Source organism: Homarus americanus, unplaced genomic scaffold (genome assembly GCF_018991925.1).
Source record: "Homarus americanus isolate GMGI-L3 unplaced genomic scaffold, GMGI_Hamer_2.0 scaffold53604, whole genome shotgun sequence".
Taxonomy (NCBI): domain Eukaryota; kingdom Metazoa; phylum Arthropoda; class Malacostraca; order Decapoda; family Nephropidae; genus Homarus; species Homarus americanus.
This window is the reverse complement of record NW_024742288.1, coordinates 597,186-616,812: the sequence shown is the minus strand read 5'-3', so window position 1 is coordinate 616,812 and position 19,627 is coordinate 597,186. Positions and strand designations below refer to the sequence as shown.

At 45.4% G+C, this 19,627-nt stretch overlaps 1 long non-coding RNA gene across 1 annotated transcript in view; it reads left to right on the top strand.

Moving 5' to 3' along the window:
• The window catches only part of LOC121876717, a 117,860-nt gene that overhangs the window by 71,522 nt on the left and 26,711 nt on the right, over nt 1–19,627 (top strand). The window contains exon 4 of the long non-coding RNA XR_006090804.1: nt 11,198–11,254. This is a non-coding gene — a long non-coding RNA (uncharacterized LOC121876717). The remainder of the gene's footprint in view (nt 1–11,197; nt 11,255–19,627) is intronic.

Sequence of the window (19,627 nt, the reverse complement as noted above, 5' to 3'; positions counted from 1 at the left end):
TTCGATTGGCCATGTTACCCGAATGGACGACAGTAGATTGCCAAAACAGCTACTTTACATTCACCTAACGAATAGTAAACATAACGCTGGAAGACAACGGAAAATATGTCAAATCGACCCCCCTCACCTGGGAGACTCACTCCACACCGTAACGCTTGGAGGAGCACCACAGTAGGTGTCAATACTTTCGTGTTAGCCCAACTGCATACCGAAGCAGACAAACGCCAGCGCCGGAAAGACGCTGCCTTCACCCCTTCCGCACTAGATGTAGCCCTCCACACATGCAACATCTGTAGGCGGCCCTGCCGGTCCCGTATCGGCTTCTCGGCTTACCTCATATCATTGTATCATAGCTGGATGATCGTCATACTCGATTCCGAGTGACAGCATAGTACTGCAGTAAGTAGTTGTGTGTGTTTGTTTTCAAACCGTTGTTCAGGAACACAAGTGCAGGTACAGTAATTCCCACAAGGCGGTAGTAACCCTTCATTCTTGCATCTACCCCTGCCTAGGCTGTTTGATTTTTTGTATTGCATGTTTCTAAAAAAAAAGGTTAGTACCTTAGAAGTCTAATTAAATATATAAATGTATCTCTAAAGTGTAGTTTTGTTATGATATTAAACCACCATTGTAAGTGCTGGTATCATGACACCTTGGTTTATGTACACCTACTTTCTCTTTGTTCGGACACGAAAACACCCAGCTGCATGTACAGTTGTGTGTGTAGGCGTCCATTGGCTTATGCCGAGAGAGAGCGAGTCAGCTAAGAGGCAGGTTAAACGCGGCGGTGTTTGTTTGATACGAGCCAGCGGGCGAGGCAAAAATGTCGAGAGGAAGATGTTGTTGGTAGGGGTGACAAGCATCACACGTGGCCCTCAAGTGTAAACAAACAGTCAGCTGTTGCGTCAGGAGCTATATCCAACCTGTGCTCACTGTTCATTTTTCATTCTCTTTATAAAAGGAAACTTGCTATCATCCTTGATTATGCACTAAAACTTACAGCGAATCACCTGACGATTGTACACCCCAGTTTATTTCACCTGACGATTATACACCCCAGCTTATTTCACCCGACGATTATACACCCCAGTTTATTTCACCTGACGATTATACACCCCAGTTTATTTCACCTGACGATTATACACCCCAGCTTATTTCACCTGGCGATTATACACCCCAGTTTATTTCACCTGACGATTATACACCCCAGCTAATTTCACCTGACGATTATAAACCCCAGACGATTATACACCCCAGTTTCACCTGACGATTATACACGCTTATTTCACCTGGCGATTATACACCCCAGTTTATTTCACCTGACGATTATACACCCCAGTTTATTTCACCTGGCGATTATACACCCCAGTTTATTTCACCTGACGATTATACACCCCAGTTTATTTCACCTGACGATTATACACCCCAGCTTATTTCACCTGGCGATTATACACCCCAGTTTATTTCACCTGACGATTATACACCCCAGCTTATTTCACCTGACGATTATACACCCCAGTTTATTTCACCTGACGATTATACACCCCAGCTTATTTCACCTGACGATTATACACCCTAGTTTATTTCACCTGAAGGTTAGCCATGATAATGTTAACGTAACCTAACCAAACATTCCCACAGGTAGCGTTAGGATGGTTAATCGTCAGGTGAAATAAGCTGGGTTGTTTAATCTTCGGGTGGAATAAGTTGGGATGGTTAATCTTCAGGTGATTCCTTCTCACTATAACTACAGCACACCCAGTTATCTCTTCTCCAGATATACCGTTGTGCCGATACGATCTAAAAATATATTCCGTAGTCATAGAATACTTCTGTTCCATAATTAACGTAAACTAATCAAATATATCCTGTCGTGATGCTGAAGCAGATTAACCTGAATATTAGTATATGATTGAAATAAAAAAAAAAAAAATAAACCAGAGTTCTTCGTCACCCTTTGAATTTCGCATTTGTCACTTTTGGATATTTTTGCACTTGACGCTCTGAATTATTCCACATGGCGTTTTGTAAATTATTCCACGCGACAGTTAATAATTTATTTCACATGAGACTTACTGTCGTTTACTATAGTTGCTGCTCTGTAGGTTAGTGACCTTGACGCTTTAACAGTATTCCAGTTGACACTTACACTGGCACTTTATTGATTAACGATCCTCTTACCGTAAATTATCGCACTAAACGTTCTATTAAGTATTGCACTTCTCATTTTGCGATTTATTGATCCCTGGCATAATAACTTACTCGCGCTGCTGCACTGAATGACTGTGCATGACATGGTCTTGGCCACAATTGTAAAAGTTTTGCACGTGGGATTTTGTAAGTGTCTATATGAAGATAGAGCTTTGTTTAATGCCACATGTGTTTATTTTGGCTCCCCGCCAGCCAGCAGGGGGTGAAGCCTTGGACGAGAGAAAGGGGGAGAGGTGAGGTAGAGTGAGAGAAAAAGGGAGGAGCGGGGAGGTAGATTAAGGGAGAGGGAGTAGGAAGGGGAGAGAGAGTTATGGCGAGGGAAAGCAGAGAGGGTTGAAAAGAGGGGAGAAACGATAGGGGAGAGAGAGAGAGAGGGAGGTAAGGTGGGGATGAGTAATAGGGAGGGAGTGAAGGAGGGTTTGAGTGACAAGCATGACTCATTGGAAAGGTGTGGGATACGACTTTTAGGGAGGGGGAGAGGGGAGGAGAGCCAAGGACTGAGGAAAGATAGGGGAGAGTTATAAAAAAAAGAGAGGGGATAAGTGAGAGAGGCGTGAGGCCGGATGAGAGGTGGGGTGACTAAAATGGAAGGGGGAGGAGAGGGGTGAGGGAGAGGGAGGAGGGAGAGGAGGGAGAGGAAGGGGTGAGGGGAGGGGGGAGAGGGAGTGAGGGGAGGAGGGGGGAAGGGGAGGAGAGGGGGAGAGGGAGGGTGAGGGAGGAGAAGGGAGGGAGGGGAGGGGGGGAGGGAAGGGTGGGGAAGGGTGGGGGAGGAGGAGAAGAGAATGAGGAGAGGGGAAGGGGGAGGAGAGAGAAGGGTGGGGGAGGGCGGGGTGAATCATCGACAATCCCGCTGATGGATGGTGCCGATGTGGGCGTGACACGTTAAGCTGAGCGTCCAGTCCTAGCTTCTGCTATACAGTACACAGGGGCATTGTCCTCACACTTCCTCCCGTCTTCCCTTCCTCCTCCCTCCCTCCTCCCTCCCTCCCTTCCCTCCCTCCTCCTTCCCTCCTCCCTCCTTCCTCCTCCCTCCCTCCCCTCCCTCCTTCCCTCCTCCTTCCCTCCTCCCTCCCTCCCCTCCTTCCTTCCCTCCCCTCCCTCCTTCCCTCCCTCCTCCCCTCCTTCCTCCCCCTCCTCCTCCTCCCCTCCCTCCTTCCTCCCTCCCTTCCTCCCTCTCCCCTCCCTCCCTCCTTCCTCCTCCTCCTCCCCTCCCTCCCTCCCTCCTTCCCTTCCTCCCTCCCCTCCTTCCCTCCCTCCCCCTCCTTCCCTCCTCCTCCCTCCTCCTTCCCTCCATCCTCCCCTCCTCCCTCCCTCTCCCTCCTCCCTCCCTCTCCTCCCTCCCTCCCCTCCCTCCCCTCCTCTCCTCCCTCTCTCCCTCCCTCCCTCCTCCTTCCCTCCCTCCTCCTCCCTCCTCCCTCCCTCCCTCCCTCCCTCCCCGAAGACTTCTCATAACACGAGGATGTATATATACGTGTGGTGGGTTCACTGTGACTCACGGAACGTCATCATACACGGATATTAAATGACTCACTTTCAGATGTAACCAAAACCCATATAGACCCCAATCCTACTGAGCCTCTACCTTAGCTTATCTAAGTAAACTAACAACGTAATCTAAACCAGTCCTGAAACCTATGAAGGAAGTACATTGTGTGTCTGCCTCCCACCATGTCTAGGCGTGTTGGAACTTGTGACTTGTACACCGGACCTTTGTGTGTGCGTGTGTGTGGGGGGGTGTGTTGACGTGTCTCATCGTGGTTGTTCGTCTTGTGTGTTTCTTGAAGACGTTCCCAGACTACAGTACTGTGTTAGCTTGGTGGTTTTGTGGTTGTTCAGGCTATAGTATAGGGAAGATTGGGTGTTTTGTTGTAGGGTGAGGTTGTCTTTACTCAATGTCATGTTGTGTGTGAAGTGTAAGGAGTTTTTATGGCTAACTTATGTGTTGTATTTGTATGGTAAAAAATACTTTGTTGTATATATGTTAGAGATGTTTACGTTGCATCAGTGTTTACAGGAAAAATTGTGTGCTTAACATTACTCGTAGTTGGTCAGTCAGACTGTTGCACAAGAAATACGGCGTCGAAGTTTATCTGAGACTCCATTCTACCTTGATGTATCCTTATATATCCAGAATCAGTATATAAGAATGTGTACTGATCCGATTATGTAGTTTATATTCTCATGGTTAAAAGAAATAGTCATGGAATAAGAGAAATAGGTAATGTTAGACAACGTTCATTCCGTTGTAAGGGAAGGACCAGAAACTGACTCAATCCCCTTCGTGAGTGGATGGTGACCAGTGGATGATTCTAGGGAGTCAGGTGTGTGAGCAGGCAAGGGGGATGTCGGGAGTTTAGCGGTTTAGTTAGGCACTACTGTCAGGAAAAGCATACATAGAGCTGACTAATGCTTCTTAAAATACAATACCTGGAGTTGGAAGCGTAATAATTAGTTTTCACAATACAGTCTCGCGTGCGGGTGTGTAGTCATTCATTCATGGTAAACTGAAAGTAATGTTGGGTGGTTGTGGGGGCTGGAGGCGCAAGCCCCCTTCTCAACCATTATACACACACACACACACACACCACATCACATCTCTTTCGTTTAGACATAGTGGTTTTGGGTTAAGTGGTTGATTAATTATGAATGGTACAGTTAAGTAGATGTGTGTGATCGTCTGGTGGTAGAAATGGTCCTCATCATGTACTGATGATTAGAACCCCACTGCAGGTAAAAAGCTAGGCGGACACTAGTATAGGTTGGGTAAGGTTCGTTTCGTTTCGTTTCGTTTCGTTTCGTTTCGTTTCCTTAAGCGTGTGTGTCATTGGTCGTGCTGATGCTGTGTTTCGTCCATCTGGTTGGTCAGTTGTCTGTCCGTCAATCCGTAAACTTTTCATATCTTCGACCTCATCTTGGGAACTTTCGGTTATAGGAATGACTCTTGGATGGAACCACTTATAAAATTGCACGAAGTCAGCGTTTTCCGTCTCATATGGTAGTGAGTACAGTACCCATGATCATCTCGGTGTTTTATGTTGTGTAAAATTAATAATCAGGTTAGGTTAAGTTATATTTAACATTACTTCACCCTCCTTGCAGTAACATCATTATAGACAGGTGCGCGTTTGGACCGTTATCGCTTACAGACAGGAAAGTGTCGGTGTTGAGTGCAGGGGGTCGGTCTTCTGCGTTACTATCGAACAGAAATAATACACCTCATATTTTGAACACCATCCTTCTTTTTTGTGTAATCCATAGATGACTGCACCACGGGTTTACATTTTGACTTGTTTTGGGCAGCGGGTGAACATTGTCGTGTTGAGTGTGGCTGGCAGACAGAGGAAGAGGGTGGAGTTGAGAATGTGGGACAAGGTTTCCTGTGTTGAGCAAGGAAGTACATTACGGTAGTTTCATATGAAGAAAAAAACCCACACCTTTCCTTTTGTCTTTAACTACTGTAAATTGCTGTCTGGCTTTGATGTCTTACAGCTGTTGGTAGCAGGCACAGTGTACAGGATTGATTCTCTCTTATTTAGTGCCAGTGCTTCTCTTAGACACTCCACAGGTAAACTAGAATTGGTGTCTTGTGTTACCATCAAGGTTGAGAGATGTCTTGGTTCTTTTAACACTTGCTCAGCCTCCCTGCTGTATCACGATAGCATCACTAGAGACTGGCGTGAAGCTGAGTGGTGTTGGTGGCAGGTAGTAAAGAGAGAGAGGTGGAGTGTAAGGGTGTGGGGGTTTGGTCTCATGCTGCTGGGAGCGTCTTTGCAACATACTCCCACGTACGACCAAAGTTTTCCCTGACCCGACGCTGTGTAACCAGCAAATTTCCTAAGCTCTTTTAGTGCCAGAGTGACATCTTTTGAAATTCAGGAAGTGTAGGCTGAGTCGTCGGTCAGGAACAGATGTTTGTGTGTTAGTACAGGTGCAGTGATTTAGTTGTCGGGCAGTCAGAGTTGTGACTTAACTTTTTATATTTTATTGAGAAACTTTAGCATAAATTCTGAGTTTGATATTAGGTATTGGTGCAATAATTTACCTGTAATATGATCGTAAACCAGGTGCCATAAGTAACTAATTTTTACCTGCAACTTAAACGTATAAACAAATAGTCACTCATATAGACGTCTAGCAAAGCCATCATGAAATATTGTCATAACTGATTCTGAAAGTTTAGAAGCCTTGATATGCATACGGGTCTGAGTGCAGTACAGTGTATAAATTAGATATAAACTGAAGATCTGTTAAACTTAGCTGTATGTGTATTTAAATGAATCACTCAATTATTTTCAATCTTCTGGGAATCGAGACATACAAAGCTAATGTATCGTATTTGCACAGGGGACACATACCAAATTAATTTATTACATTAGCACAGACGAGAAACAGAGAAGAGTAAAAACAGTAGAAGACTATTGACATCAAAGGAAATATGTGAAGGGAGGTACGGAGACTTGTGTGTGTGAGAGAGAGCAGGAAATGATGCGAGGGTGGTGGGGGGGGGGGAGTGTTGTTATGTGTTCTGCCAAGTGAAAGTGGGAGGTGTGAGGACCCGAGTGTGACCGCCCCTCACACGTAACACTCACCTCCGTCATACGCCTGCCTGACTTTCCTTCCCCCACCTCAACCACACGCCTAAGTCCTTGAATTGAATTGAAGTCCTCCCCTCCAACACCCTGCATTTCCCTTCCCCGCCACGTTAATGTACGTCTAAAAACAATGATGCTCTGGCAGGGGGGGAATATTGCAAAATGTACACAATTCACCCAGGGAGTGCACAACACACCCAGTGAGTATACACAACACACCCAGGGAGAAATAGGTGTGCCTGCTTGAAGCGCTTGAAACAATCCGGCGACAGATTTAATTCAGAAGGTTTGGTTGACATCAGAGGCCTTCAACTCTCTCTCTCTCAGCCAACCCGTAATGACCATGTGGAAACTGTTAAATGTAGGAGGAAAACATCGGTGGATCTAGGCGGTCCTCGTGACAAAACTTCCTGAGAAACTCTTGCCTATTTTCTCTCTCTCTCTCTCTCTCTCTCTCAACCTGGAGGGCGAGAGAGACAGAGAGCATAGTCTCAAATCCCGTCATGAGGGGGAGAGAAGTGGAGCGCACGGAGCCTGGTAGATTAATGCGGCTGTGTGTGGCGGGAGGGGGAGCGATGGGGGGAGGAGCAGTGTAGGGTCCGGCCTCCAGGGGGTCAGTAGTGGTGAGAAAGGAGTGGTAATCAGCTGGTGGTTTTTGGGCAGTTCAGTAGCATAGAAGGTAGAAGAGAGGAGAAAGAAGGTAGATAAAGGGCGGTAGAAGAGAGGAAGAGGAATAATAACAAGGGGAAGATAAGACAGTAGGAAGAGGAATAAGATGATTAAGAGGTGAGGGGTTAGGAACAATAAGGTTACCAGTAAACTCAACCCATTATTTTTTTTTTGAGGAATGTGAAGAGGAAGAAGAAGAAAAGGAGGAAGGGAGGGAGGGAGAAGAGATCAGTGGTGAGAGGGCCGACAAGGGAGTTGACACGATGGTTAGCCTACAGTCGATACAGGAACGTGAGTACCTGTAGGAGTGTGTGTGTGTGTGTGATTCAAGAGTTAAGCGTAGAAGGGAAGGATTAAGGTGATGGTAACGAGCCTATATAATGGAAGGGGAAATTCAAATTAATGTTCACAAGCAGGGGAAGGGAAGTGGAGTGAGGGAGGAAATGAGAACAGAGGGGTGGGTCGGGGTGTTACAGGGGAGGAACCTTAGCTGAGTACGCAGGAGTTACACCTTATTACACATGGTTAAAAACAAAATTGAAAATAGTTACTAAAAAAAAGCAAGACTTGATTGGATGGTGGATGAGTTTCATTAGACAGTAACATACTTTTTTCGTGTGTGTGTGTGTGTGTGTGTGTGTGTGTGTGTGTGTGTGTGTGTGTGTGTGTGTGTGTGACTCAGCTGGGAGCCTATAACGGGAAGCTTGTAACAGTCCCCCGAGGTCACGCTGCCACACTAAGGCCATCACGTTTACCACACGACCATAACAGGTGCCTCTGCTTCACTCCTACTCTCTTTTAGTGACAGCTGAAGGACTTCCACCTAGACTTGGCTGATTCCGTTATTCTTAGCCCATTTTATACTTATTCTCTGAGCCAGCGTAGGGTGTTCATAGTTGCGTAGGTTGTTATTGAATAGGTTATATCCCGTCTAGGTTGTAAGTACACCATTATCAGGACAAGGTTTAAGCACCAGGTTAATGATAAGTTCACAGTACTTATGTTAATCATTGTATCATTACTCCTCTACGTCTCGTGATGTAATGGGACTGGATTAAGGAATATTTTGAGGTACGTTTATAGTTATGGCTCTACCTATATGATAATGTGGTGAATTATGGTAACCGTGCTTTAAAATCTGTACCTTTTCTTTACTGGTGCTTCTGAATAAACTTTCTCAATATCACTCAACCTGTCTGTCCTTCAGCGTGTGATGAAGGACGTCCTTCACAGTTTGATCGACCACAACAGTTGCTCGATTTTTTTTTATTAAAGATTTGAAAGAATCAGGAAAGACATTATTTACAAGTGTAAACATATCCATACCTACTTATGGTAAAAACCCAACTAGCTCACAATTATCCTAAGAAACGGGGGAAATTAATCCATCTTGTAGTCTACCTGTGTGTAATACAAGGCCCCGCATGAGTGACGTCATGGGCGCTGACTGGTAAAAGTTTCAGGCTGGAGTGTTCACCGGATCGTTGCATGCAGTTCATGTCTTGTCCTAAAAAAAAGTTTTGTATGACATGTGACGATAATTGAACTTTTGTACTCGTGGTCCCGTGAGTTTTAGTAGCTGCCTGTGCTCAACCTTGGACGTGTCGCATGCAAATTCTTTGACGCGTGTCTCGTTTTCTCATATGTGTTCTACATGAATGAGCATCGAGGGAGGGAGAGTGTTTTGAATTGTGGTAAGTCGCACCGGTTAAAGGTTTGGGCTCCAACCATTAAAGAGCACCACTGCAGGCGGCCGAAGGACGTCTGGCGTTGATGTGACACAGTTTCCATGAGCTGGGCGGAGGAGGGCGGCGCCTGCTGCTGTTGATGACTCGAGCGGGTGATGTTTTCTTGTTACAAAGTTTTCCTTCCCGGGTCAGACATGATATTGTGTGACACTTGTAATAAATGTGTTGCTTCTTTAATGACTACCCGGGGACACACAAGGACAGTCATACAGACGTACAGTGTATTCAGCTTAACTGTAGATACATTTACGCGTGTTAGTTGTCGTTCGTCACATCCATTCATCTATATTTTTGCGTCTCGTTCTTCATGTGGTGGACTGCAGTGTGTTGTGCTGTTCATAGAGCCAGGTCACGGTACAGCTCCTCTTGTTATCCAATTTGCTCCTCAGTTCTTCACAAACAACTACAGTTAGCAGTCTAGTAGCGTCTATATTTGTTACACTACGCTTACATCCTGATTTTTACGAGAAAGCATAACATTTTTCAATCTGGCTGTGTGCTATATTTACCAAATTCACTATGCAGATTAAACCAGATTAACCAGATTAAACCCGTGAAGGCAGTACACGGCAAAGCTGAGCTGATGTTTACTTTCGTCCTAGCTTAATCCTCATTCGGCTTTCTGCCAACACAAGAAAAAGTATTAGTTATTTACTGTGTTTTTTAACCTTGTTGGAAAAGGCTGGGAGGCGCGACGCGTTGTATAATTTAATAAGAGAACGAGATATGTCTAAGGTGGAGAAACTCGCCTTAGTTTAGTGGGCGGTAATTATACAGTGAGAGAGAGAGAGAGAGAGAGAGAGAAAGAGATTACACGTGTTCAGGATGTGCGTGGATATAGTGATTGATTGATACTACTACTACTACACACCACAGCACTCCAAACCACACCCCACGCCCGAACAATCAATACACCACCACAACCCATCCCACACCCTACAACGCATCACCACTCCACCACACCCTACACTATAATACCCTACAACACAACATCCCCACATAACACCCCGTAACAACACCATATCACATAACACCATACGCCACAACATATCATTCTATTCCACCACAAATTTACAACTCCACAAAACCATACCCACAACATATCACTAAAACACCACAACATAACACTATACCACACAACTCTACAACATCACACCAACCACTACACCCCCTACACCAACCACTACACCCCCACCACACCAACTACCACACCCCCACCACACCAACTACCACACCCCACCACACCAACTACCACACCCCCACCACACCAACCACTACACCCCCACACCAACTTACCTACCACACACCACTACCACACTACCACACCCCCCACACCAACCACTACACCCCCACACACCACACTACAACAACACACCATACAACGCCACCATACCGATCCACCCAAGTAAGATTGAGAAAGTTTGCGGTAATGACTAGACAGCCGTGGACAAATCTTCGTTACAGATGAGGAAAAGTTTATGGTAGGTTGTATACATTGCGCTACCGTCGTTCTCTCTCTCTCTCTCTCTCTCTCTCTCTCTCTCTCTCTCTCTCTCTATTTTTCTTTAATGATTTATCGTTTTCGCTTTTCCTCTTTTATCTTATCATTTTTCTCATTTTTTTTTATTTATTAAGTTTTTAAATTTTCTATTCTTCACCCTCTCTCCTTTCCTTCTATTTTCCCCGTCTCCCTTGGTGTAAAACGGAGTAAATCTTTTTTTTCTTTCTTTTCACAATTACAAAAGAAAGTGTGTAAGAGAGAGGAGAATATCCCAGTTACCTGTAGACGGTCGTGGGAAAGGCAGGTAGAAAGTAATAAGTGGGCTAATTTATACTACACCAATTGTTGGGATTGGGGAGGGAGTTGTGGTTCACCTGGAGTTTAGTGTGTGTGTGTGTGTGTGTGTGTCAGAACAAGCATTGTGGATGGGGTGACTGTGGTGAGTTATGCTAATAATATTCTCTTGTTTCTTTCAGGTAAGGAGCCAGTAGCCAGGGGTCCTGATTGTCTTCCTCTCCGGGTGTTCATGTATTGTAAGTAGTCGATTTTTAAGCTGGGGTCAGGTGGTCGTGGTATCCGTCCGTCTATCTGTCTTTCTGTCTGTTAGTTTGTCTTAACGTCAAGTTTTTCTTTGAACGACTTCTTCTCAAGAGCCACAGGGCCAGTTTGAGCTAGTCTAAACAGGAAGTATCCTTGGGCGATGGGGATTCAGATATGTTCAGGTGAAGTTGTTGATCCGCCAGGAGAGACTGAGGGCGGGGCTTCAAATGCACTGATTATGAAAACATTGGAAAAAGTCGTCTAAGCTGCGGGGTCAGGCAGAGTGATGGTTGTGTGTATTGTGAAAGACGACACATATGTTCAAATAAAGTCCCCAGGATCACATTTGCTTTACTTAGAATACACAAGACGATATTATTTATAGATAACCTCTGAACTATTGAAAATTATTCGTAGAGACTAAGGTACCAATCTATTCATGTCCCCAGCATCACGGTAGTTAATATGTACCTGAATTAGTGTATTGACCGTTTCACTTGTGCGTTCTTGCCCTTGGTATGATTATAATGATCAGTAAGGAAGTGTTATATGTAATTGGAAATTTCAACATGATTTTTTTTATTAGCTCTTGGTTCATTGTCCATTACCAGTTTTTGTAACGTCATCACAAACTGCAATTTTACTTTCGTGCAAATAGTTGGGAATTATTCTCTCCTGGTGTAGCTGCGTCCCCCGTAATTTGATGATATGTCATCGCCTAAAATGGCTGCCCTGGTGGCCATCTTGAGAGAACTTATCGCTTCTTGATTATCGGTGAAATTGTCATACAACATTACAGAAAAGAGTCCCACTGAGACCTCGGCTGGGGTGTTGTGGATGGCTCGTTGAAGCACATAATTATAAACTGAAAATTACCTTTGACATAGAAGGGAACACAGTAGGTATATGTGACACGTGTACTGGGCGAGTGAGATAAGTCCCTTTGGCTCTTGTAGGTATTCTGTTGTATATATTGGAGGTCCCTGGTGTGATAAGGAAGTTCGTGTCGCTTTGTTGACTTAAAATACTTGTCTGTTTTAAGTAGTCGAGTTGTACTGTGAAACGTCTTGATGGGGATAATCTGGAAAGCCTCAGCTGTATGATGGTAACAATTATGAGTCTTGTGGGTGAGAGGAGCATTGTAGTCGAGCCTTGTGGTGTAACTTTCTTCCCTGGGGACTTTAGAGTAAACCTTTATGCAATGTACCCGTTTATATTCCTTTTCTTAATAGGTTTTTGCATTGAAATTATTATACACGACGTTGAGTGAGGGCATGAGATTATTCCGTATTATGGCAGGCAAGAGGAAGGTGTTGCGGGGTGTAAGGTGTCAGGGTGAGTGAGTGTATAGGGTGTGGACCGGGCGAGCGACTACGGGAAGTGACGACAGTAGCTCAATTTCCGTCCTGGCTGGCAACTTTACCCTGGCTTCAGTATTCCTGACTGATTCAAGTTCATGTTTTTTTTTTATTTATATATTTTTTAATGTAACGTTCATGTGGATTAGAGAGTTGGTCAATGTTGGTTGATTGATTGTGGTAATAACATCCCTGGCGACACAATTGCTCAGGTACCGTTGGTCTATGTTGAACTGTGTAAGTCGACGTAGAGACATAAACAATCAGACACGGGAGGGTTGGCATAAATTGGATTGCTTGACAGCGGGAAATACTCGGTGTGGAAATTTGATTAACTTTCTTATTTTCCCCCGCTGCGTAACAAGACAGGGCCTGGGGAATACCTTTCTTTTGTACGCTCGTGTGTTGGGATAGTTACGAACGTGTTGTAGCTCTACGAGAAACTGAAGTGAACGTGATTAATGTCGCCATATTTGGGCATGTCAGATAATTAGTATTTTCCCTCATGTTATAGGGGAGTTGTTATAGGTCAGTTATGGGTCATTTCTGTCTCCATAGAAAGTGCGAGTCCGTCAGTTATGGGTCATTTCTGCCTCCATAGAAAGTGCGAGTCCGTCTCGGAATAATTAATAAAGTAGTGGATTTCGCTGAACCTACGTGTGTGTATGTGTGTTGTGAAGTGAGTGTAGCATGTATGATGATGTAATGTGTTGACAAGTGAGTGTGTGTGTGTGAAGGAGGCCACCAAGCACGCTTATCACATGCTCTCTGTTCACACGGCACAACCAGGGCGAGTGAGTGTCAAGTCATACACCAACGAGGCCGTGAGTAAAGTGACTCCACCCCCACACTCACGGCCCCGCAGGTGAGGAACTGGGAACCCCTCTCCTTCAGGTAGTCTAGACACGGTGGCCCACTGGTAGTACCCTCACGTAGTTACACCCATAACTTGATTATTTTGGGAAGTACGATACAATCTCGGACTGACATATTTTCTCCCCATGTCCTTAAGATTTAGAGACAGCCTCCTTGGATCACGTGAAGGCCATTTCCCGAATTCTTTTAGGGTACGAAGTTACGAACGTTATATTTGCCTCACGGGGAAAGAAGTGTTATATTTGCCTCACGGGGAAAGAAGTGTTATATTTGCCTCACGGGGAAAGAAGTAAAACAGTATGTGTTTTTCGTTAAAGAAGTTATGGCAAAAAGATGGCAGTAAAGGGGGGGGGGGGCTCTGACATTGCACTAAGACCCCACCTTAAGTAGATAACGCGTTTTTGTCTTCACTCAGAAAGGAAAAAAAAAGGCGTCTGTGAATTTATGCAAGGCAATGAACATCAATGTATCTACGCTAACCAACTGTCCTCTTGTGATATATCTTTTTCTTCCCTGGATTACGAGGAAAACATAACCGTACGAGGTGTTGGAAATCAAGAGTCCCGGGCTAAACTGGTGCCAGAGTGTATTACCGCAGGTCGAGCCAGCTGACCCCGTGTGGTATACAGTTTGTCTTATGAGGAGAATGTCAAATTACCAATCTTAGAGAATCCGTGTTGTGGCAGAAATCTGGGTCATTCAGAGGTGTAGTGTATTAGTATAAGACTTCCGACCTTGTTTGATGTGTGCAACCTCCCTTCCCCGAGTATTATATTATGATGAACAGTTTTACCCCCAGGATCTTTTGAGAATCCGGATTTAGAATCTGGGTCAGGTGGTGAGGAGTAACACGTAAACATAAAGTTGAGCTAATGCATATTTACCTCCTGGGATCTTCTCTTTGTCAATCGTCACCGTTTTGCCAGCACGAGCGGGACTTCTCCTGTCCCCCCCCTCCCCCCTCGTTCCCCTTTCTGTTGTTGTGTTGGCACGGGTCACTTCCTCGTGAACCAGGCAGCGTCCAGGAAGCCAGCGATTAATATCGGTCCTTCCTAGAGATGTCTGTGTTGTGTTACAGATGGGCTCAGGAAGTTATTAGTTTAGTTGGTGAGAGAGAGAGAGAGAGAGAGAGAGAGAGAGCATCATCAGTCCTTCATCACCTCTTCTTGTTGTTTTAATGTTACTCTTTGATTTGTTAGTTTCCTTCTGCGTCATCTCCTTTTTATCCTGTTTCTCATTTTTCCTACTCCATCCCTCCTTTCTTTTTCTTACGCTCTCTTTCTCTTCTCTCTCTTCATTTCTTCTCCTAGTCCACCTCCTCCTCACCCCCATCATCCTCTTCTCTCTATCCTGATGCAAAATCCCAGGTGGTTATGAACTATTTGCACCGTGATAAGATAATTTAGGCCGTTCACCCACATTGTTGAGGTGCTGGCTGTGGTGTGTTGAGGGTATGAAGCTTTGGTGGTGTTGAGTGGCAGGGCGTTGCAGGGTATGAAGCTTTGGTGGTGTTGAGTGGCAGGGTGTTGCAGGGTATGAAGCTTTGGTGGTGTTGAGTGGCAGGGTGTTGCAGGGTATGAAGCTTTGGTGGTGTTGAGTGGCAGGGTGTTGAGGGTATGAAGCTTTGGTGATGGCCTGTGGGTGTTGCTGCTGGGGTGGAAGGTAGGGTGGTTGTTGCTGGTGGAAGGTAGGGTGGTTGAACACTAGGACGGAGGTGAAGTGGATGTTGCTGGGACGGAGGTGGAAGGGTTTTGGTGAGTGGATGGGTGTTAATGGAGGTGTAAGGACGGGTATTAGTGGTACATGGAATAGGGGTAGGATTGTGAGTGGGTGTCAGGGTGTAATAGGAGTGGGGTCAAGGGTAGTAAGTGTTTAGGAGAGAGGTATCTGGTTGGAGAAGGAATAAGTGGTAGTGAGAAGGTGAGGGGAGGTGCCGTGGGTGAGAGAAAGGGGTCAGGAAGGGGCGGGGACGTTGGCCTAATCATCGCCGAGAATAAGAGGCTTATTCGACTGAGGGTGACGCGGGTTGTGGTTTCTGAGGGCTTCACTAACACCACCACCACTCCTCCTCCTCCTCCTCCTCCTCCTCCTTTTTTGTTCCTCCTCCTCCCCTTTTCATTCTCCATTTTCCTTCTTCCCCCTCTTCCTTTTTCTCCCCATTCTTTTTTCCTTTTATTTTAACTTTTTACCTTTTACTTTTTAACTCGCCATCATCTTCCAAGGTTAACTACCTCCACTCACCTGTAACTGGAGTCTCCGTGTAACAAGCTTGTTACCTACCTATACTTATACTGTAAGTTCCAGTAGCCGGTTTCTTAATGACTGTAACGCTAGTGCCCAACGCTAGTGCCCAATTTGTTGTTAATTGAAATTTACACTGATTATTATGGAAGCCAATTTGTTGATAATTGAAAATAACTCTGGCAGATAATTTACTGATACTTGGAAATATCTGGCAGCCGGTTTGTTGATAATTGGAAAAAAACTTGGCAGCCAGTTGGTTGCTGGTGAAGACTGAAGACTCGTGGCAGGTGGATGGGAATAGTGAATGTTTTGTGTGCCACGTGATTGCTATATACTTGTTGGCACTGGTGTTGGTATTGGTGGTGTTGGCTCTGGTAGTGGTTCCTTGCTGTCGGTGTGCCAGATCGCTAGGGAACTGGCTGTATACCTTGGTGCCATGACGAGAAACAGTGGTCGAGAAACAGTGGTCGTTTGATTTACTTTTTTTTTTTTTATCAAGGGATGTGTCCAGATGCCTTAGAAAGAATCTTCCTTTTGATGTTAGAGTAACGTCATCAGTCTTCCTTCTGATGTTTGAGAGTAACACTGAGAGTCTAATACTGGTGCTGTAATATAACACCACGGTAGGGAAGAGATAGTTCATCTGTTTACTCCCTTACAGCGGATAGGTGGAAGGATCTTGTGTCGTCGTTTTAATAGCATTACTTTGGTGGCAGGTGTAGAGTGGTTCACAGCGGTGGGTGAAGTAAAACACACAAGAGTGGGTGTGTTAACCCGGCAGCGTTGTGGGCGGCAGTGGAGAACTTGCCCAATTACCTGATGAAATCCATTACCAACGTATATACAGAGTGGAGTGTCCTCAAGGCAGTGCTGCGTGGTAACCCTCCTTGATCCCAGACTCCAAAGATCCGTACGTCAATGTTTCTAGTTCGCCTTAATGTATTTTTTTATGTCAGTTTGGATGTTAGTCGTCTACTTAAGCGGAAGTCAGATAATTTTTGGTTTAACACCTAACAGTTACGAAGGATTTGAGCTTCAGAACCTTAGAAAATTTGGGACTTGGTCATTAGTGGAGTTTGTCTTGTGGTGGGGAAGGTACAAATTTTCCAGGTAAGGGCGTCATTAGCACGGCAATCATCATTGGCTGCCTGGACTATGATTGGGAATACTTGTGGTGGTAGGTAATAACGGAAGGCCTTCAGTATGGAGAGGAGCAGCTGGTGGCGTTAGGCTCAGGATCATTACCGGGATGACGACCTGTAGACAGCAACAGTGTGGTGACAAGGGACGCACTGCCCACGCAGGGATGGAACAACAGAAAGTTGCCGAAAACCAAAACCTAACTAATTTTTCCTAACTAGTAATAACTAAACTTAATTTACCCAAAGCTAGCCTAATTTAACAAGTCCTAACCTGATGTATCTGGGTGGGCCCATGACATTTGTATTGAAATTCCATTCTGCAGAACTTAAGTGTATCCCGGACTAGCACTATGGTGAACTCACTCATAAAGTGTTTTTCCTCCCATAGAAACACAGTAATTTCAAACCATCCTGCTTCATATGTCTCCAGTCTTTGACGACGACTCTACTCTTAGTTCTCCCTGTGCTTTTTATTAAAAAAATAAAAATAAAGACTAACCTAACCTGCCATAAGTTAATCCCAGCTAACCTTACCTTGCCCTACAGTGACTTATGTAACAGGACACCACAGCACCGCATTGCGTCCTTTGTGAAGTAGTCCTCTTATATTTTAGATTTTTTGCAGTGTTCACACAGTAACAAGTGTTGACATGAGTTTGTAAGAAGCGAGTGCGCGACGAGAGCTTTACGGTAATACCCCGGTACTGACGGCGGACACAAAGCACCGTAAGAGGGGGTTGATGGTGGCAGTGTCTAGTGTTGAGGTCGGCCGTCGCTCCCGGCAGGGGGTAGTAGCGGACAAGGTCGTCTGGGGCGGCCCACGACTTGCTTCTCCTGTACAGTTCGCACCTGTCACACCAGCTGGCTCTATCAGACGTGATAGGATACTTGGTCGGGACACCATTTGCCACTACCGCTTCTCCTCTTACTCCTTACCTTCCCGGCTGCTGCAACCCCCTGCCTTCACCTGTTGCTACCCCTGCCTTCTACCCTTGTCTCCCCTGCAGTTACTCCTGCTGCATAGATCTTATAGCGAGATATAGCACTGTAGGGTCATCTAACAGTATAAGATCAAATCACTATGAGCTTATATAACGGAATATGACATCCTAACGAACCAGTTCAGTGATTCACTACTACACTATAAAACGGAACTTCCTCATAAAACTCACTATAGACTATACAATACAGCATGAAACTAGTCGTAACTTCTATCCCTCCCCGTCCCTCCTCCCAACAAACTAATCATGACACTATTCTCCTATCCCTCTGTGTTCCTCCTCCCATCCCCAAACACTGTTCTGGACGTACCAGCAACACAAGAACTAGCTTAGCCCTCCGTTTTTTCCCTCACCTACAAACAGCGATGGCCGAAGGAGCCTCCGTGACCAAGATACAAACGACAGCACGCTTCGCTCTTTTTTTTTTGTATCCTGGCACCCTGAGTCGGAATACAACGCCCAGGGAGAGTTTGGGGTTAGGTTGACGTAGGTTGGGTCAGGGCGTGTATTGCATTTTTAATCTATTGTCTCATAACCCCAGAGTAGGCTATGTGTACCAAACGGCATCAGGCACGGTTATAGGCTTATTTGGGAGGTGAGTATAGATTGACTCCGTGTGATATTGGATCAAGTCTTATCAGAGTGATCCACGGGGGTGTTATGATGAGACAAATGAAATGTCGTATAGGGATTAATTGGTTGACCTGAGGCTCGTGTAGTAACACAAGGGCAAATAATTGTGACCTGGGGAGGATGAAGGGGTATTCGGTCAAGCGTTGAATGAATGGGATGAGACAAAGTTAGTGACGTAGAGACAACCAAAATGACCTGGGAAGGCTTTGGCTTTTATTGGGTCAAGAGTTATGACCTTGTATAAAGGACTAAAATGGGGTGGGAGACCTGGCAGAGAGAGGGATGGGTGAGGGATGATTAAGAGGACGGGCCCGTGGTGTGACATGTGTTGGGTGGGCGCCAGGTAGGGCTGGCCAGCCTCCACCTATCTCTCCCATCCCTCACGGTGTACGGCCGTTCTCATCACTCTTGTATATACCCTCACCTGTCTCTTCCACACTGGTCATCTTCACCTACCTGTACATTTTCATAATCTACTCCACGCCTCCTGGGACCCTACTGCTGCCGTGTTCACTTTTACTTTCTTCCATTTCTCATCAAAAGTTGCTTTTGACGTTTTCTAATCTTAAGTTACTATTTCCGACTGTTCTTTATAGGCGTTTAGCGTCCATTTAGTGAATTAGGTGTGACTGAGGTTTAGGTGCATACCAGAAACATTGCTCCAGCACAAGCATTCAGTACAGTACTCACCCTTTTGGAGCTACGCCAGACGAACGTTGCCTCGCCCTCTAAGCAGCAGCACGCGCTCTCTGAAAGTGGGAGGGTAAGAGTGTGTTGTTTACCGCTAGTTGGTGAGTCCCACGGCCGTGACGTTTATTGGTAAACACAATAGTGGTTCCCGCTGCCTATACTGCCTCGCTTCTCTTTTTCCATTAGCTACATACTCTCCCCTTCCTCACTCGTTCCCTCCTACTGTTTCCTTCCCTTTGCTGCTCTGGCTCACCTCTCATCACCCCGCTCTTTCCCCTTCCAATACTCACTCCCTACCCTCTCCTCCATTCCCTCTTCAATCTGACTCCCTCCCCCTCTTGTCGCCTTTCCTGTTTGACGTCATTCTATCTCCTCTCATCTTACCCTGTTCCACATCCCGACTTAGCTCTTTTCTCTTCTCT